Raw genomic sequence first — 19,284 nt, forward strand, 5'->3', positions numbered from 1 at the left:
ACCAGTATGCTAACAGCATATGGTTGAATGCTAAATTTTGCAGTTTTTACTCATGCAAAACTCTCATTGCCTGAAGCAATTTTGATGAACTGCAGGATTTGTCTTATCATGGTTCCTGTGCTTAAATAATAAAGTCCTCTGTTTTTCATCCAGGGGTTAAGCGCAGCCCAACAATGCAGTTGTTTCTTCCTTCCTGCCAGAGTCACTTAAAAATTATCTGAAACACCTGAATCAGCCCCCTCTTAATCAGAGAATGCAGTTTTAGGGTCCTATTGGGTTCATCACTGCTCCTGGTCAAGCAAGCTGAGGAATGGCTTCTCTCACATCTTTGAGCACAGTCTTTTGGCTAGGTAAACGGTTTTCAAACTTTTTTTTTTTTGGAGGACCACTTGAAAATTGCTGAGGGTCTCGGCAGATCACTTAATGATCTTTCCAAATGTTGTTTGTAGTGTTAGCTAACTATTGTAAAGAGCATTGGATAAAAGCACTATATTAAAAAACCCTATAATAATTAATGTTTTTCCTACAAATAAAAGTGCACAACTCGTATTTTAATATCCATAGTCTTACCTTTCTAATGTGATGGATGGCCCCTCTCTCTCTCTCTTTTTTCCCACCCCTCCCCCGCACGGCAGCCCCTGAGCAGTGGCTGGGAAGGGGGAGGGGGTGTCTGTCCTCCGCCAGAGCAGCCACAGAGCAGAGGCCAGAGAGGACGACAATCTCTTCCCAGCAGCCGGAGCCCTGGAGCTTGGGAAAGTCGCCTCTTTCTCTGGGCACCGCAGCTCTGCATGTCCCAAATTCCCCCCACCCCCTCTTCTCACCCTACTGCCCCCTCCCACCTATTCCCTTCCACCTCCCCCAGGCCACTATCTCACCTTACATGTGCATCTTCTCCAGGATCAAGGCACCTAATTAGTGGAGCATGCCTGCGGAGCTCCACTAATCAAATGGGTGGTATTTCGTTCTGTTGTGTGTGGCCGCTCAGGCCGACCTTAGAGGGAACTATCTGTGGCCCACCTGAATGGAGCTCACGAACCATAGTTAGAGAACTTCTGGGCTAGGCAGTCGTCTTGGGTGAGGCTGTAACCATATGAAACTATTCTTCTTCCAACCTCCATTTTGGACATCTTCAACATGCTGCCTTCCTTATGTAGAGTGAGAGTCTCTTGAAATCTCTAGGTGATACAAAGTGCCCTATATTGCCAGAGCTTAGGGCACTCCACTAGCTCTCTCTATTCAACTCTGGGTCCACTTGAACGTCCTTATTCTTATCTTCACTTAATGGCCTGAGGATTAGTTATCTTAAGGACTCACTACATTCACAGTCCACCAAGACAGTTGAGTGTATGGGAATGCTACAGTTTCTGGATCCCATGATGAAACTTACAAGAGATGAGGACCAAGCATTGTCTTTGGAAGCCCTTTGACTGTGGAAATTGTGCCATCAGTGATCAGGGTGTAACTGAGTCTGTTTTGTGAACAAGCTACAAGACTCATCTTTTCACAAGACTTTCCCAACAGCAGAGGCTGAAAAGTGACTGAGTATCATGGATGAAGAATGGAAGGTGACAGATTCTCCCATTAAATAACAGTTAACTGATTCCAAGAAGGGTGGAAGAGCAGAGCTTTTTTGGCATACAGAAAGCTGTTCATACATTTGTATTTGGCTTCTAGGTGCTAATATGGCATAGACCTACATCCTTCAATTTCAGTTGCTCTTTTTAGAGTTCATCCCTGCTGCTCCAATCAGCAGACTTTGAATCTTTCCCTTAACTTTTGCATATTCTTGTAAAAAAGCGAACTTACTGTGCACATTTGGAGTGATCATAAATTAAACAATGAAAAGATTACATGAGATAGAGATGCATGTGATATTTGGTTTTAATAGGTGCATTAAAATGATGGAAATGCTCACCCTTCAAAGCCATTAATATTTAGAGCTGCTTCTTCATACTTTTTAGATCTGTGTAACCAACTGTAATTTTATACAGATCTGTACATACCAGAACTCTTATCTGGCAGTACAGACAAGAACACATTTTAGCAATGATATATATTTTTTTTTAAAAAAAGGGGCAATTGCATTTATGTCAGATTTTGAATAACATTTAAAGTTGGATCTCCTTGTAAAATACAGGCCTCACCTGGGTCCTAAAATCATAGTTTTCAATGGCTTATCAGTAAGCTAGGCACCACTGCGCTGTTTCTGAAGCTGTTTTTAATATCAAGTGCTCTCCTAACTAAGAAATTGTCTCTGAATATAGTGGTTTAATTTTTAAACCAATTTTAGTTAATGGAAAAAGACTGTGCACTGACACACTTATTTCAGTTGAGACCAGGTTTGTTTTGTTTAGTTGAAGTCTGTTAGGAATCTGTTTTATGTTAAACTGAAATAAGTGTCCATACAATGTTTGTACTAGTGTACCTGAATTGGTTTAAAATCATACCTTTAGTTAAATTGGTGCCACTTTCTCATGTAGAAAACCCTAAGTAAGGTTACTTCGTTTCTTATCCCAAATGGTGGTGGTTGTGATTATTAAATTTCAGTTGATGTAATAATTACTGTGGGTTTAACAAACGCCCCCCGAAGTAGGTTTAGGGAGGAAGGTGAGAGAGAGATGACGGCTTTTTACTGCTATTCTGATGACTGTCTTTAAGTTTACTAAGAATGCTAATTGGCTTAATTCTATAACTGAGATTCAGATCTTACCATTTCTGATTGGGGATACTTCATATTTGGAATGACTTAATTTTGGAGCTGTGCAGGGCTTGGAGGAGAAGCAAAGTTTAATTAGTATACTTCACTATAGTATACAGGCTACACTTAATTAGTATACTTTTTTCTTTGATAAACATAGCTTTATCTTCCCAGAAGGGAGTGCTGGTAAGTGAAATACAATAATATTTTAATATTTTTTGCAGCTTGCCTTTCTGTAAAACATGGTGGCTTCTTACAGCAGGGTTTATTCTCAGTTTTGTACTATCTCTAGATTGAGTTCTCTTCACATTATTATATTGGGTGGAATTGTGCTGTATTTCCTATTGAGTGAAAAATTAGTCTTGAAACATTTTTCCTACATTTGTTTTCAATGTTAAGGGGAATCCTTCTTTGAAACTGGCAGCCCCCTGAAAGAACAAGTTTCTTTTAATGTAAATTTACGTTAATCTCTGGAGTTTCTGTTGTGATTCTTGTACTGATTCTTCATGGCCTTGGGCAAATGGCTTACCTCTTCACCTCAATTTCTCTATATGTAAAATGAGGTTTATAAATACTCACCTACCTGACAGGTGTGGTGAAAATGAATCAGTTAATGTTTTGAAGTGCTTTGAAGGTGAAATGGTTCTATATTGTAATGGGTGAGTCTAATGTTTTATGTTATACGTAAACTCCTGTGTGCATTTAATATGGGACAACCTTTTGATTTGGATTGTAACTCTCTGACCAGTTGATACTTCATGTCATCAAAGTATTAATTGAAGCACTCAGTATAAATTAGGCAAATAAAACGGAGTGCAAAACACTAATCCATTATACACTTTAAGCAATCTGAAGCATGTTTGTGGCTTTTGAGTGCTCATTGCATGTGAGGAACAGGAATTGCAGAATAAATTGGCATTAATAGTTGAAGTTACAGGCATTTGCATTAAGATTTCATAAGTTGCTGAGGGGTGTGCTACAGTGTTGCTTCTTGTCACTCTCACACAATAGCCATGAATTGTTTAAGCAGCTTAACCCTGCAACATTTGCTTGTCAGTGTGGGAACTGCAACCACAGTAGAGGTGATTAATAAACATGGCACACATCTAGTTCTGAGGGAGATTATTTTCAAGTATTTGTAAATCATAGGCTCGCAAAGGTTATAAAAGAGACCAACTCTGTCCCTGTGTGTTAGATATTGAATTGCTCCTGCATTTCATCTGGAATGAATCATGAATTATTAGCCACTTATAACTGTGGATTTACATGATATCTGTTAGAGTAATGTATGTTCCATGTCCTAAAGAGGTTGTAATTGAAGGTCATAGTTCTGAGGTAGTGCCGAGTCCCTTCTGTGAATTTCAGATTGCCCCAAAACCTCATTGAAGCAAGTGGGAATTGGGCACTCAAGTCTGAGCAAATTTGGGCCCCAAGGAATTGAAGAACTGATCCCAAACCTACTGAAGTCAATGGAAATCTTTTGATCGACAACTTAAATGAGCTTTAGGTCAGGTTCTGCCTGTGTGTTTGGTGGGTGTGTTTTTGTTTAAATCTCCAGTTGGGAGACTCAGACTTCAACTGCGGCCTGCTAAATAAATGTAGCCAGTCAGTTTCAGATCAGGTGGTAGAGGCTCTTTTTTTTAAATTTAATTTAATTTAATTTTTTGTTGGGGGGGGACGTGTGGTGTTAGCTCCACTCTTGGACTCGTCTGTCTTGTTTTGCAGGATGCTTTTTAAAATCTGACATCAGCCACTAGATCTAGGGCTTACACAGCTAGTAGAACATCCTTTTTGTACTTTATATTTTAAGATTTGATTTACAGTAAACACACGTGAATGAGGGTAGTATTTTTAATCGGATAAATGCCCTCTTGCTGGCTTCACGGTCTTGCCCACATTTTCAAAGGAATGCCTTATAAGCCAGGTGCACTTCCAATCAGACACAATTTATGTGAATTATTCTGTGTGTTTCATCCTATAATACTGAGCTACTGGCCAGAAATACTTGTGACCATTTACTTAAGCTCTTGTAATAGTTTACAAAAGGAAATTGTTTCAATTTGCCCCTGAGGAAATCCAGAGGAGGTGGATTTTAAGAATGTTTTCATTATAGGACAGAAAGCTGGTTTTGCATAAGCCATCTGTCTGACCAGGAGTTGGTGAGATCGCAGCTGCTTTTTGCCCTCTCTCCATTTTTTTCACTGTGGATACAGTCGAGGGGGCTTCTCGCTGTGGTTGTAGCCTTAACAATGATATCAACAGAGCTTGCAGAAAAGAGGATTTGTGTGGTATTTTATTCTCTTGTGCTCCATGAATGTGGATTTCAGCAACATTGTTTTGTTAGTTCTGTTGTCAGCAACACATTGAAAATAATAGGTCATTTGTCTGGTATTAAGGCTGTGACATGCAGGGCACTCCTGGATTAAAGAGAAGCATAATTTAGCTGCAAAACTCAATAGAGTTCTTGATATTGAGATTTTTTTCTAGGTTATGTAAACTGAACAGAACAAATGGTGGGTTTGAGGCCAAAGTGGTGATACTAATCAGATATGTTCTGGTCTTATCATAAAAATATGTTGCTATGTCATTCAAAATGTACTTTTATTTGTATAGCACCTGAAAGTGTTAGGTGCCTGATAAGGAAATGAGACATTCTCTGTCCCAAAGAGCTTGTATTCACAGCCCTCATCTTCCAATTGTATGGAATACTGTTAACTTAAATGAGGCTTCAGTTGGTACAAAGATCCAAATTAGTAGATCATTTTGCATGACTGGGGCCTAAATATAAGAGATGAAAAAATGAGGAACAAACAGGAGAGGACTATGGTTACAAAACTAGGGCTGTGCAGTTACTAAAGTTAAGCTACCAGAGAGCACACAGCTATTTGTACATCCTTTAAAAATACCTATTTTTGATCAAATAACATATATTGTGTCTCTTTTACTAATATAAAAAGTCACTAATTTTATAACATGTATTTGTACTTTTAAAAATACATTTATTTTTGTATGTTAATACTTAGTTTTTGTAGATGTGAAAACTTAGTTTAAATTGCTCTTCTAAAAATGTTTTCCCTCCTTTTCTTTATTTGCCCTTCTTTGTTCTCTCCTTAGTATGACTGCAGGTTTCGTTAGTGTGTCCTGCATAGCTCTTCAGTTTTGTGTAGTAGTAAAAAAAAACAAACTTGTGAGCCGCTTAGTTTTCCCAGCTGGGTTTAATACAAACTGAAATTGCACACTGGTGATATTGTGGGTGGAGTGCTGAGAGAACCCAGGGCTATCACTCAGATGCAGGAGTAGGGAAAACTGATGTAAAACTTCAAAGCCCTGCCCCAGGTTTCCCCAGCACACTTCCTGTGATCTGATTAGAAATGTCTGATAATGGTAACCTGTTTCTCTTTAATGCAGTTGAGTTGGGGATGTTAAGCTTTTCCCAGTTCAGTATTTTAATACAAAATGAAACAGAAGCTTAATAGGGCTGCGGGTGGGGACTGGGGATCTGCAGCTATGTCTTGTCTGGAAGGAAAGGTCTTGGACAGTGGGAGGGAAAATATACAAAATGCATTGCCTCTCCCTTTGTTTCCTCTGTTCAATTATACAAAAGTAAGAGCAGAGCAGCTGTGGTTGTAAAGGAGGGAGGCCTAGACTAATGGACAAGTGCAAGTTGAGCATAAAGATATAATTTATACATGACTGTGTGTGTGTGTGTATGTGTCTATATATATATGTGTATATATATATGTATATATATATATATGTATATATATATGTATATATATATGTATATGTGTATATATAGCCTGTAGAACAGTTTACAATCGAGATGAAAGGCATTATATTAATACTGTGACTTGGAATACATTAGAAGTTCTAGTGACCCGGTCCCTGGAACACATTCATTCACAAATACAAGGCCTGTTGGCCGTAATATCTTAATTTTGGGGGTTTTTGGCTTGCATTTCCTCTGTCTGATGGTGTTCCATCCATGCTAGTTTCATTTAATGAATGTTGTTGAAACAAAGGATTTTTTTGTCTATTGAATATTACATATTAACAATTTCAAACTGAGACCTCTGCCTTTTGTTAAGTCATTAAATCAAAAATGGCATAAATAGGGCAACATTAATCTTATGTAGTGATGTCAATTACCCAGTGGCTTTTGTCCTGATCTAGTTTCTCAATTCAGTCTTGAAGGTCAGTTCCATTGGTTAAGTACAGACAGATTTGATACTAATATTGAGTGTTATAGAGGTAGAAATAGCAGAAAATGTCTCAGACAAACAAAATGTAAGTTCAAGTGACCAGCCATTCTGAAGATGGCTGTGATTGAAGTTGGTCCAGAAAAGAGTTAAACTTTTTTCATTCTCTTTCATAAAGACAAGTATTAAATACGCACACCCATCAGCATGTAACTTACTTCTCCTGACTTTTTCTTAAAAGAAATAAAGCATAGTGGAGGTAAGATTTGTACATGCTTCTTCCGCTTAGCTTCTATTAGCTGCAGCACCATGATTGTGGGTCTGATTTCAATAGAAATAATTTTAAATTGTGGGGTGGCTTTCTGAAGTGGGGAGATGAAGTAAGTTAAGAACCTGAATGAGACTATAGAAATCTTTTTGTTTGTGATAATAAGTGAGAATTTAAACGCAGAACTCCAAAGGTGAGAGGCATTTCTAGGACCTTGGAGACTTTGGTCCAAGTGGTGGTCCGAGAGCCAGATCCAGTCTGTAGAATGATTTTGTCTGTCCCCCATGAATAATTTTCAGTTGCATGCGCTCCTTGTGGTGGCTGTAAGGCTTCTACCAGAGTCTCCTCCTTGAGTCAGGAAGTAGCTGCTTTCGAATTTCTGCCATGAGCATATCTGTGTGTTGTGGTATGTGCTTTGTGGATTTGAAACTTAACATGTTTAAAGGTGCTGCAACAATAATCACAGTGCAAGGGTGCAAGTAATTGCAATGGCTGCAGTGAGAAAAGAAAAGTAGATGTAGAGAATAGAACATTTCAAACTAAGTGGTCAGCATCACCTATGGAGGAAACAGCACAGAGGCGCAGAAAATCTGTCGGCTTCCTGAGGAGCTGAATGCAGAATATGGGGATTTGCCCCTCCATTTACAAGTTTGGTGGCTGAGTGTGGATGAGTGCCTTTTATGCTTTTTTTCACTTAGAAGGGAGAGCCCTGCATTTCTCAAAGAAGAGAAAATAAGCAACATCACTCAGTTTCAAGAGCAGGTGGATGATCAAGCACTTCTCTCTCACTGGCCTTCCTAACAGATATAACCACTTATCTCAGTGTACTCAGCCTCTAGCTGCAAGGTAAAGATCAGAATATTTCTACTCTTATGGTTCATGTCAACGCATTCCGCAGAAAACCTGGACTCTTCAACACGCCCCTTCAGAAGAATATCAGCCATTTTCCATCATGCAAGGAAATTGCAACTGAGATGGCTGATGTTCTTTTGCAGCTTCTTGGAAATTTATGTTAGATATCTTAGCCAAGTTCGTTGCCGATTTTGAAAGTTTTCAGTTATAAAACACATGAAGTCAAAATATCACAACAAACTGGAGAACAGCACTCTTGGCTACTATTTCTGACTTGCCTCTATGAAGACTGATGTCCACATTTGGACTCTAGTACTAGGAAAATCTTACTAAGGGGATCTTACTAAGAGGTGAGTTGTTCTCAATTTAATTTGATATTATTTCTTCTTAAGCCCATTTATGTCTTAATGGCTAAATCCATAAAATGATCTGATTCTAGAATCCGGAATTCTATTTCTGAATGTGGCCCATGGAGATGCCCCAAAACTAGCATCTGGCCGACAGCATTGAAAAGGTTGGACCATATGTTGTCTATGCAAGTCCTGCATACCTAGTCTTGTCACTGACATTACAGACTTCATACTGGAACTCAGCTGTGGTGACCTAATGATCTATTACCATATTAGGGTAGGAGTTGGATATAGTGGGTCAAAGGCAACAGTGAATGGAAATACCCCCTCCCAGTAATATTATAATGGCTCCACAGACAGGGGGAAGATGTCAGCATAATTATTTGGTTCAGGAGCAGACTTGGGGTTAATAAAGTGCTTGCCATGTATTTGTTCTCCCAGGGGATCAAAAGGACTCCTGATAGCTGAGCTATTCAAATGAAGAGGCAAGAGCCATCTCCAAGCAAGAAGTGCATTACTAAAATGAGGCAACCAAAAATGGGGCCAGATAAAAAGTAATCTCTGCTCCCTACTGCTTGTAGGAACCTGAAGAATATACTTTGGGGAAATTGCTTTTTTAAAAAAAAGCAGTGAAATCCCTAAAACTGTAATTTCCTCCACAGCTGGTAATTGTGTTTAAACAGTGAAAACACATGCAGACTGAATTAGTACTTTCCCTGTTGTTTTAGTTAACTAGTCCTCTTGGAAAAAGTCATGCCACAAGTGAGACACAAGTAAGAACTGCATAAATGGTGGTAGTGTGAAGGCTTGTCTTACTACATCGATTTAAGTGCTTGGTGCAAAGCTGGCTCATGAAGGTTCTGTCACTTCTACTATTGTAGAAGATCAGTGACTGGTCATATGGAAATACTGATCTCTGGGAAGTGAACAGCAGTTTTTCTCTCAAGATGGCTTTGAATCAAATGAGTTTACGAATGTATTCCATCATCTGCTTGTTGATATAATTAAGGAATGAAAACTCCACCACATATCCCTGTTCATAAAGATTAAAAAGGGAAGCTGCCTTGTTTCACTGCCTGATGCAAAAAATGTCCCTTAATTGGTGAAGCAGGTGATGGTACTTTTTCATACAGTAGTGGCTCTTTCATATGTTTCTGTGGTGATGGGTGCTGTAGAAAAACTGAAAAGGTTCATAGGGAAGAGCAGGACTTAATTAACATTAATTTTGTATAATTGGCTATTTAACAAAGAAGACTGTCTTCACTTAATCATTTTCATTTTATCCTAATTTGGAGTCCCCTGCAAACTGACTTCCACATCCTGCTCAAATTGTTGTTTTTTGGAGTGGTTTCATTCCAACCTTTCCCTCTTCTTGGTGGAAAGGAGGAATTCTTATTCAGTGCCAAACTAGATTTCTTTGGTACTTTCTCAGTTTGCTAGACCACTTCAGTAGTATACAGATGTTTAGATCGCACATCCTCTAGGTACTGTAGTAGCTATTGCGCATATACTGCAGACTTTTCTTCTTCTTCTTTCTGATCTGTCTTACTTAACTGTCTTTAGTTTTATAGTCCCCTTTGCAACTAAAGTAAGAGAAACATCAGAAGTGGATTCATTGCTGTGCTAGTACTGTAGGGGCTCATCAAAGGTAGCTTCCATTTTTCTGATCTCTAGACCAGGGGTTTTCAGGACAAATTATTCAGTGGCCTCGGAGTGCGGGCATCAACTCTTGCTTGTGGCTGCTCTCACTCTTTTTCCTAAAATACTTAATTAGCTTTAGGAAAAGCAAGTAAATTTGCACATATAGATGTACAAATCCTTGTAATTTATTTATTGCTAGCTAGTAAGTAAATCTGTTTTGAAAAATATTAACAAACATACAAGTATCACTTTTCACAGCAGATTGGCTCAGCCCTGGCAAGCTTGGGAACAAATTAAACCTTGGATGGAGGTTGGAGGAGGCAGCAGAGGTCAGGGGCCATAGGGGTGATCGGGGGAGGCAGTGCGGGGGCTGGAACCTGAAGCCCTACAGACAGTGGACAGAGTCTGGGGTTGCTGAAGCTGCACTGATGGAGCTTGGGGCCTGCTGCCATGCAGCCGGAGTCTAGGGCTGGAGTCTGGAGCCCTGCAGCCAGAGCCTGCTGCCCTGGCGACTCAAGGCTTAAGCCCAAAGCCTGAGCCCCACTGCCCCTGGGAAGGTGGGGAGTTCGCTGGCTGCCAGCTCCTCCAGTGTTGTGCTCCAGGCATCTCCAGAGTGGGGCAGTGTCTAACCCCTGCTGGCGGCCCCAGAAACTGACACCAAAGTGGTGCATCCAGGAGCAACAGGGACGCTCCCCCCAGATCATAGCCCAGGAGGCTGTGGCCTCAAGAAAAGCACCTGGTGACCGCATTTGAGAAATGCTGCTCTAGGCAATGGGGCACGGTACAGGCACCATATAGCACATTTTAAGACAGAAACTTTTATGGCTTACAAAGTGGAGATAAGGGTTTTGACTGCATTGTGTGTAGTACATGCCTTTTAAGATGATTGCTCTTCGGAACAGACTGTTTTTCTTTGCTTCAGTTTTCTCTGTGCTACTGCAGTAACACACATGGTTCTGAACATTGGAAGGGAAGGGAAATTAAAGTGGCAGAACATTAAGACAGAGTGGTGGTAGTAATCTGAGAAATGTCTAAGGAAAATATAAGGGGAAAGAATTTTCTCTTGAGAAAATGTAGGTGTAGATGTCCAAGATGTAGATGTCTATTTTTGTGAAGCATAATAGTGATTTCGCCATATTCTTTTGAGTCCTTAATAAGGATTTGTAAAGTTGAACCACTTGAAATTTCCCACTAGGCAACTTGCTACTGCATGGCCATATTAGATATGTGCTTTGTCCTCTTCTTGGACTGTTGGAAGTTGAGTTGCTATGTAGCAGTCCTTGTCATCTTCAGATGGAGTTGACTGTCTTCAGTAGGATCCTTTTCCAGGCCCAATATAGGGTGGTCACTTTTAATATGAGTACTTTGAGAATGAATGTCGTGTTATAACCTGGCACAAGGGAGAACTAAAATGTATTATACTCAACTGTCCTCTCTTTTTAAAATGTCAAACAATGGAAAGAAGGAGAACCTTCAGTTTCTTTTTGGTCTACACTGAATATCTTTTCTTATCTTGGCAATTAGGTCTTGTATAGTCTAAGGTCACTGATATTCCTTGTAATAGTATTAAAAAGTGACTACCTTACAGAAAGCTTGCTGACAAAACTTGTCTCTGGAATTCTGAGGTGTCCGTCCCCCCCCCCCCCCCCCGCTCTTTACCAGCTGGTGACTGAAAGTCAAAAAACATAACTACTTTTCCAAATGAAGAGATTTGGAATCAGTTCAGAGCTGCATCAGTCTTTAGTTATCTGCTGAAATAAATATATTTATTTTTGAGTGGACAGTAATTTTGCGATATTTAGTAATTGATTTAAGGCCTGATCCTGCAAACCCTATTCCCTAATTGAAGTCAGTTGGAGTACTTGTGTGAGCAAGGGATTTGTGGTGTGACTTATTAAGAAATAGAGTTGTGCTCAATTCCCATTTTAGAGAGATGTTGTTTGGTAGTATAAACCCAGAACTTTGGATTGTGTCGTTTTATTTGTATTTTTGTTTTTGCTTTTGCTTTTAAAGAGTCTTAATCCTTTTGAGTATTGTTTGCAATTGATATAAGCAATTTGTTTTTGAAAAATTATTTCAAACCTGATATCTCTCTAATGCAATTTGTCTTGGGGTGGGGGAGAAGCTGAGCGGGTTGAATAACGAAACCCACATAGTGCACCCAAACCTCGTTGCCGTACATTTGCTTCTGTAAGCATTTAAATATAATGGGATGGGTGCATAGAGGAGAGGCAGAATCAGTTTGGTGCGTGAGCTAGCCATGGCCAGACATGCTTAATGCAGCCATTTGGAATCTGTTACAGAAAAGCAGTAGCCAACTAAAGCCTTTGAAATCTTTTAGTCTCAAACGTCTTCTTTCATTCCTCTAATAATACGTGTGTGTGTGTGTGTGTACACATGCTATTTAGCAGGCTGCTCTTTATCAGAAGAGTACGTAGGTCCCTTTTGGATCCTAATTATAGCCTTGGCTTGGAAACAACCGAAGGGAAAATAACAAAAGCAAAAACCATTTCACGAAGTGCCTGAAAAACTGTGAAGGAAGGAGACCAAGCTCTGTTGCTACACCTCCAGCATAAATGAGGCATAGTGTGAGTAAACACATCTGTGCACAGGAAAAAAACCTTTTGCAAAGTGTTGATGGTAAATCTGTTCCAGTTCACTCAGTTGAAGTATACTCCTCTGAGCAGAAGAAGCTATTCCTTTAGAAACTATATAGTACTGATAGAGTGAGAGTTTTAAATGTAACTTGCTGAGTCAATGTCTGTCATTTGCAGTTTATTGTGTTAAAGACATAAGCGCATGACTCTTATAAAGTAAAAGCAGTATTGACTCCGACCTGAGGATAATGCCAATCAGAAAAATTTAGTTTTTGACTCACTGTAGTTGTCATCCAATATGGTTAACCCATGAGCCTTCACCTGCATTCAAATTTGCATTGTTTAATATAAGAGACCTTGTACATCCTAATGTATCTGAGGCTAAAATTCTGTTGATTAGGTTCTAGTGGTGGCCTATGGAATGCTGTTCTGTTACCATGGCCCCTTGCTGAAACTGCTCTTATCTGATAAGATTTTGGTGTTTTCTTTGTTTTTGTGCCTACTCGTTTGCCTTGCTGTGCTTAACTTGACACAGACTTGTGAAAGGAGCAGAAAATCATTGCTATCTGTAATCTGCAGGTTGCTAACACTAATGTCTGGTCAACATGTTATGTTGACCTGTTTGTGCATGTGTCTACACTCAGTTGTCTCCAGCTGATTTTAAGAGCCCTATTATGGAGATGCAGTAAAACCACCTCCCCAAATGGTGTTGAGCCATAGTTGATCTACTGAGATGAATGCAGTGAGTGCGAAACTGTGTGACCTTTGTCGACCCAGTAGTCCTCCAGCAGATGTCCCACAATGTCCCATGCCCTGTGACAGTGATTGCTCTGGTAATTATTGTAAACACCACTGCCCATGGATCACAGAGACTGGAAAGTCCTTCCCCCCCGCCCCCCGAAAACATCCCACATGTTTTTGAAATGCCCTTTTCTGATTGTCCAGTTTTGTGAGCACAGTTAGCAGTTCTCCCTTGTGTACAATTGACCACCCACCCAATCATCCTGTCTCTATGCACTAGACATGCTTTTCCTTGGAGTAGGCATTAAGAATTGGGTCTCCTGGGCCTGCTATGAAAAGTCTGTGTGAGCACAGCTGTGGACCAGCCATAGAAACATGGACGTATGTGAAGATCTCTGCAATGAGATTCTGAGAGCCACTGCTGCACTGGACTGCGAACAAAGTCCCTGGAGGGCCAGTATGTCAGACAGCTTGGAGAGGAGACAGTCTCAGCAGGAAACAAAGCAGGAGATGCACCAAAGGATAATGGGTCATCTTAGGCAACAAACCCAAATACTGCAGACCCTGGTTGACTTAATCGGTCCAAAAATCCTAGACTTCCCACCCTTTGCAGTCCTTAGAGAACTCCATGGTAGCAGTTCCCTGCACTCCGCATCATGCCACATGGCATCATTGGCCTCATCTTTACCCTCATTGCTCCATGACATGGGACAGCAAGGAAAACCACACCTTCACATACCCGGACCTGTGTGAACCACAGTTAGTATTCTTGCAGCTAGAAGCGACAATGTTTGTCACTGAAATGGACAGAAATGTTTGCTGTCTTTCAAATTTTAAAGTTCTGTTTGTTATGTTGGTTTATGTTGCATTGCCTGTTCTCTTGCACAGTGTTTTTCTGCACTGTTTTTGACATAATAAATGTTTGCTTTTTGAAAATGAAGAATTTTATTAGTTCAAAACCCACCATGCAGAATGCTTATTGGTATTCAAAGCACCCAGTATGTGTAAACGTACAGCACCACAGAAGTGATAGGTTAAGGAGATGCCCAGTCCTATACATAAATGTACAGCAAGCATTGCATAATTCATAGCTTCAGTAAAACGCAAAGTCAGTTATAAAGGTACAGCAAGCACAACATGGTTCCTAACAGGACCCAAAGCCAGGATCAGTCTAGCACAGAACGATACTGTGGCTGACCATTAAAGTGCTCTTTCAAAGCCCACGTCAACAGCATAACTCCACATTGAGCTCTTATAATGACCTGTGTGTGTCACTGTTTGAACTCAGCAGGCAGCTGCTCCACCTTCACCCTGGTGGCAGCTTTCCCCCCGACTTGCCTCATCAATATTATGTGCACACATCATGCAGCTATAACCATTGGGCTCTTTTTCCCATTGAGATCCAGTCTAGTGTATAAATACCACCAGCATCCCTTCAGTCTACCAAAAGCACATTCAGCTGTCATTCTGCACTTCTGAGTTGTAGTTGAACCTTTCCTTGGTGCTGTTAAGGTGGTTAGTGTATAGCTTTATGAGCAAGGGGTAGGCTGAGTCCCCTTGAATCACTGTTGGCATTTAAGTATTGTCAATGGGTAATCTGGTTTGGAAAGAGTGCCCCTGGCATGCAGCTTTCCGGGCAGTCCTGTGTTCTTAAAGATGCAAGTATCATGCATTTTCCTTCACCAGCCCATGTTGATATTGGTAAAAGCATCCCTGATGATCCATCAGTGTTTTCATAACCATAGAAAAATAGCCTTTTCTGTTGATGTGCTCTGTGGCAATGTGGACTGGTGCTAAACTAGGGATATGCTAGCTGTCTATTGCTCCCCTGCTGCAGATCCATTCACTATGAACTGCATGTTGCTGAGTCACAGTCCTATGTATCAGGAGATGATTAATGACCTACATGCTGGTGTGACAACAGCCCCCATTGTGGATTTTTCAACTCCAAAATGCTTATCCATTGACTGGTAGCAATCTGGTATTAAAAGCATCTGGAGTGTGATCACCACACACTTCTCCCTTGTCAACGGATCTCTCGTTCTGCTATCCCTGCAAAGAAAGGTAGGGGTGAGCTTGGACTGCAGATCTAGAAATGTGGCCTTTCGCATCCGAGAGTTCTGCAGCCACTGCTCATTGTACCAAACCTGCATTACAAAACAATCCCATCAGTCAGTGATCTTTTCTTTGGTCCAGAAGTGGGGTTCCACTGTCTTCAACTGCTCTGTGAATGCCACAAACAGCCTTGAATTGTTTTTCACTTTGTCCCTCAGCAAACTGTCCTCAGAGAAATAGTCTCATCCATTATTGTGGTATTTCTCTGGATCTCCAAATACAAGAGGATCATGCATCCTGTTTTTACAGTGTTTGTGAGAACAGTAAAGTCTTCAGTCACTATGCTCCTGTTAAAGATACTAGTGGACACTGAAAATCCTGTGTGGGTTTGTTGGATTAAAAAAGTGAAAAATATGGGATATAGATGGCATTATGCAGTGGAGAAAGTTACATATTGGGAACTTTGACTTCAAGATCCCACAGATCCCTGTGCTTACTCATTTCTACCCGGCCACATGTGGAAAATTTCCCAAAAGACGTTGCATAGATTGTGGCATGTGGCACCCTGGGTTACCTACTGGGGTGCCCCACATTTTGCTTAAACACAGGCCATACCCATACAAGCAGCCAAGTATGCACGTACAAGAGTGATGTACTAACTTCGGAGGCTGCATGCTGACATAAGTTGTCACCCAAAGTTTGTAGTGTAGACGTGGCCTTAAAGTCATATTTTTGGAGTGGCAGCTTTTCTAACAGTTTCTACCTTCCTCAGTACAGTTTGATGGGTCATCGTTTCAAAGTCGATAAAGACAGGGCTTGAGGCAAGTTGCCAGCTATGGAGTTGTGCCCGTTGCTGCTTTTACTGTTTTCGTAGCATTGCTGCTATTGATTCAGAAGTGAACTTTAACAGCTATATCATACAGATTTCTTTATAATAAACCTTGTAATTTTGTTCTGATGTCTGTAATGAATGACAATAAAGAAAAAGTCTAGCCATAAGGATTACGTTCTGTAATGTAGTAAAAAAAAGAAACAGCTGCTTGCATGGGAAGACTTTTTTTTTTTTTTTTTAAGCATATTTGAAGTTAAGAAAATACTTGTATCTGTGTCCCTATGCTATGTTTAAAAAGACTGTAAAGCTTTAGGATTCTACTGTTACTAGTGGGCTTGGAAAAAGTAATCATGTAAGGTCTGAGTAAACTCATTCTGTAAGTAATTTAAAAGAATAGTTTTTATGGAAGCTGCTTGTCCTCGTATTGGGCCTAACTCATTTCAATTTTGAATGTTTCCTTGACACATTGTGAATTTGTAGGCATTTCCAACTGTATTACTGGTGAGCAGATGTAAGTGAAATGTAAACCTTCTGAGGCTATTGTCCTTGTCAGTTAACGAAATTTTTAAACTGCTGCATATCACAAACTTTTGTTTTTAAATCTAGGCTATTATCGGGAAAGCATTTTCTGGGACACTTCAAAGAGGAACTTTATCTGAGTTGCACACTATTAACTTGTAATAAATTTTATCCCTCTATTAATGTCAGATCCTTTTATAAATCCAGTCCTCAGTTTGACACAAATGATCTGCTGAAAGCAGATGGTAAGCTACTGTTTTGTGCCCTCATTTAAACAGAAAAGCTGTACCGTGGTAGGAGGATGAAGGAGGGGTATGGTGCTGCTGACATACAGTAGATTACTGGGAACGGTCCGGTGAGAATTAAATCCAGGCAACTACAATGTACCATCTGTGTTGTAATACTGGGAGACTTATTTTTTCCTCTGTTACTGAGGCAAAATTTTCAGATGTTTTGGTGAATGTATCTTATTTCTTCTGGTAATAGGACCTCACCATTTGGTTAAAGGGACACTGTCAGTCTGTTCAAGACCCAAAGCCTAACAGCTTGTAAAGGACCCAAATACCATTTTAAATAACTTGCAAAGGATTTACCTTCCTAATTTGGGGAGCTCTAAGCAGGTTTAGCGTATGTTCTCTATTTAAAACTTACATCAGATATTTCTATCAAGGACAAATTGAATAAATATAAAATCTGTACTGTGCTCTTCATGTCATCAGAAGCTTTACAGCAGTGGTGGGCAAGCTGCAACCCATCAGGGTAATCTGCTGGCGGGCCACAAGACAGTTTCCTTACATTGACTGTCCACAGGCACGGCCGCCCGCAGCTCCCAGTGGCTGCAGTTCGCTGTTCCTGGCCAATGGGAGCTGTGGGAAGCGGCGGCCAGCATTCCATTGTAATAGAATTGCTAGCATTTTTATTGAGGTTTGTATTAGGTTTCTCTCTCAACTTTTTGTTCAACAAATTTGTTGTCTTTTCTTAACTCTTGTAAGAACCTTTTGATAAATTTACCTGGAGGATACTTGTTTGATTGCTAATCTTCAGTAACACTTCAGTAAGTCTCTTCTGAAAATTTATCTATTATTACAACAAATACCAAAGATTGCTATAAGTGGAAGACGCTTTGGAGATAGTTCTTTTTCAGTTCGTTTACTTTATGCACTTGACAATACTTTTCATGTAGTCATTTTTCCATAATGATTTGAGTGGACCTTTCACAAGACCAGGATATGGGGAGGGAGAGAATTATTTTACTAAGAGAAACAGGAAAATGTAATTGTAAAATTGACAGGAGGGACTCGGATGCAGCATAGTACCTGAAACTACCTTTAATTTGCTCTTTAAAATGGACAATATTTAAAATTTGTGTCCTTCAGTTGAAATCTCCCTTCTTTGTCGCTTTTTATTGCAGCAGCAGCGTTCATGTTGTATTTTGTCTTTCAGTAAAGCCATAGGTTGGTTTATTAGGTAACTAGATTAACAGCAGCACATTGTAATGTGTATGACTTCATAAAATAAACTTTTTATTGTGTATTTAGGCATTAGGATCCACTGCACCATTAAATACTGCTACATATTATAAGAATTTAAGGCTTCTTAACTAAAAAAAAAAAAAAAAAAGCTAAAAACAAAACCCAACTGTTTTCTTTTAAAAGAACAAAGCCTTGAAGTTTAAATGGTATTTTTCATAACTTTGCTGAAATGATCAGGGGATTTGCTTTTTGTGTTGAAGGCGATAAGTTAGTGACTTAACCTTGTTCGAATAATAAACGTGCTTGCTTCTGAGTAAGCATTGATTAAGGGAGAGTGAAGCAAGCACTTTAACAGTGTTAAGACCCACTGTGCTAGCTATATATCCCCCTACTAGTCTTTCTCTGAGCCATTGGGATGAATGAGCGCAGCTATATTTGCTTTTGGTGTGACATCTTTATTATACTTTAATACATTTTAATCACTTATGCTAGTCAAGACCTTTTGAAGACAAATATACAGTGATAACTTAGTGTTTTCAGTGTAAGACTTGAAATATCTAGACTCTCTGGAACCAAGAGAGCCAACAGAATCAGTTCAGTCCTTACAGATTTTCCAGTTAGATACATTCTGAATTAACACAATTGAGTGTAGGTATGTTGGAAGAAGTGGAAGTCGGCAAGACTCCAGAATCCAAAGTCCTGTCTGATCTGCTATTTGAATTGGGTGTTTGCGCTAGCGTCCTTCACTGACAATTCCCTTTTCCTACTTGTGTGCAGCTTGTAAGTGAAATCATTTCTCTTTTGTCAGATATTTATTGGAGTTTCTTGATGCATAGAATTAAATTGATCATTGTTGAAAAGTTAATTCTAAAATAATTCAGATGGTGTTAGAAACCTGAAAATTTACTACCTTGAAAAGTTTACAGCGTAAATAATGCATAATAACCATATTTTAGTTATTGAAGTAGCACTTATGTAAATGAGGGCAGAACTGATGCTGAAATCTAGAACACCCAGTGTATTTAGAACAGCACTAACTTCTTACTTTTAGAACCAATAA

At 39.8% G+C, this 19,284-nt stretch overlaps 1 protein-coding gene and 1 long non-coding RNA gene across 3 annotated transcripts in view; both read left to right on the top strand.

Moving 5' to 3' along the window:
• The window catches only part of EPB41 (erythrocyte membrane protein band 4.1), a 156,516-nt gene that overhangs the window by 49,120 nt on the left and 88,112 nt on the right, over nucleotides 1-19,284 (top strand). The window lies entirely within an intron of this gene.
• On the top strand, nucleotides 8,930-18,385 carry LOC142045936 (uncharacterized). Its single transcript, XR_012654862.1, has 2 exons — nucleotides 8,930-14,410; nucleotides 14,468-18,385. It is a non-coding gene; the product is annotated as an uncharacterized LOC142045936 (long non-coding RNA).

This window comes from Chelonoidis abingdonii, chromosome 25 (genome assembly GCF_003597395.2).
Source record: "Chelonoidis abingdonii isolate Lonesome George chromosome 25, CheloAbing_2.0, whole genome shotgun sequence".
NCBI lineage: Eukaryota > Metazoa > Chordata > Testudines > Testudinidae > Chelonoidis > Chelonoidis abingdonii.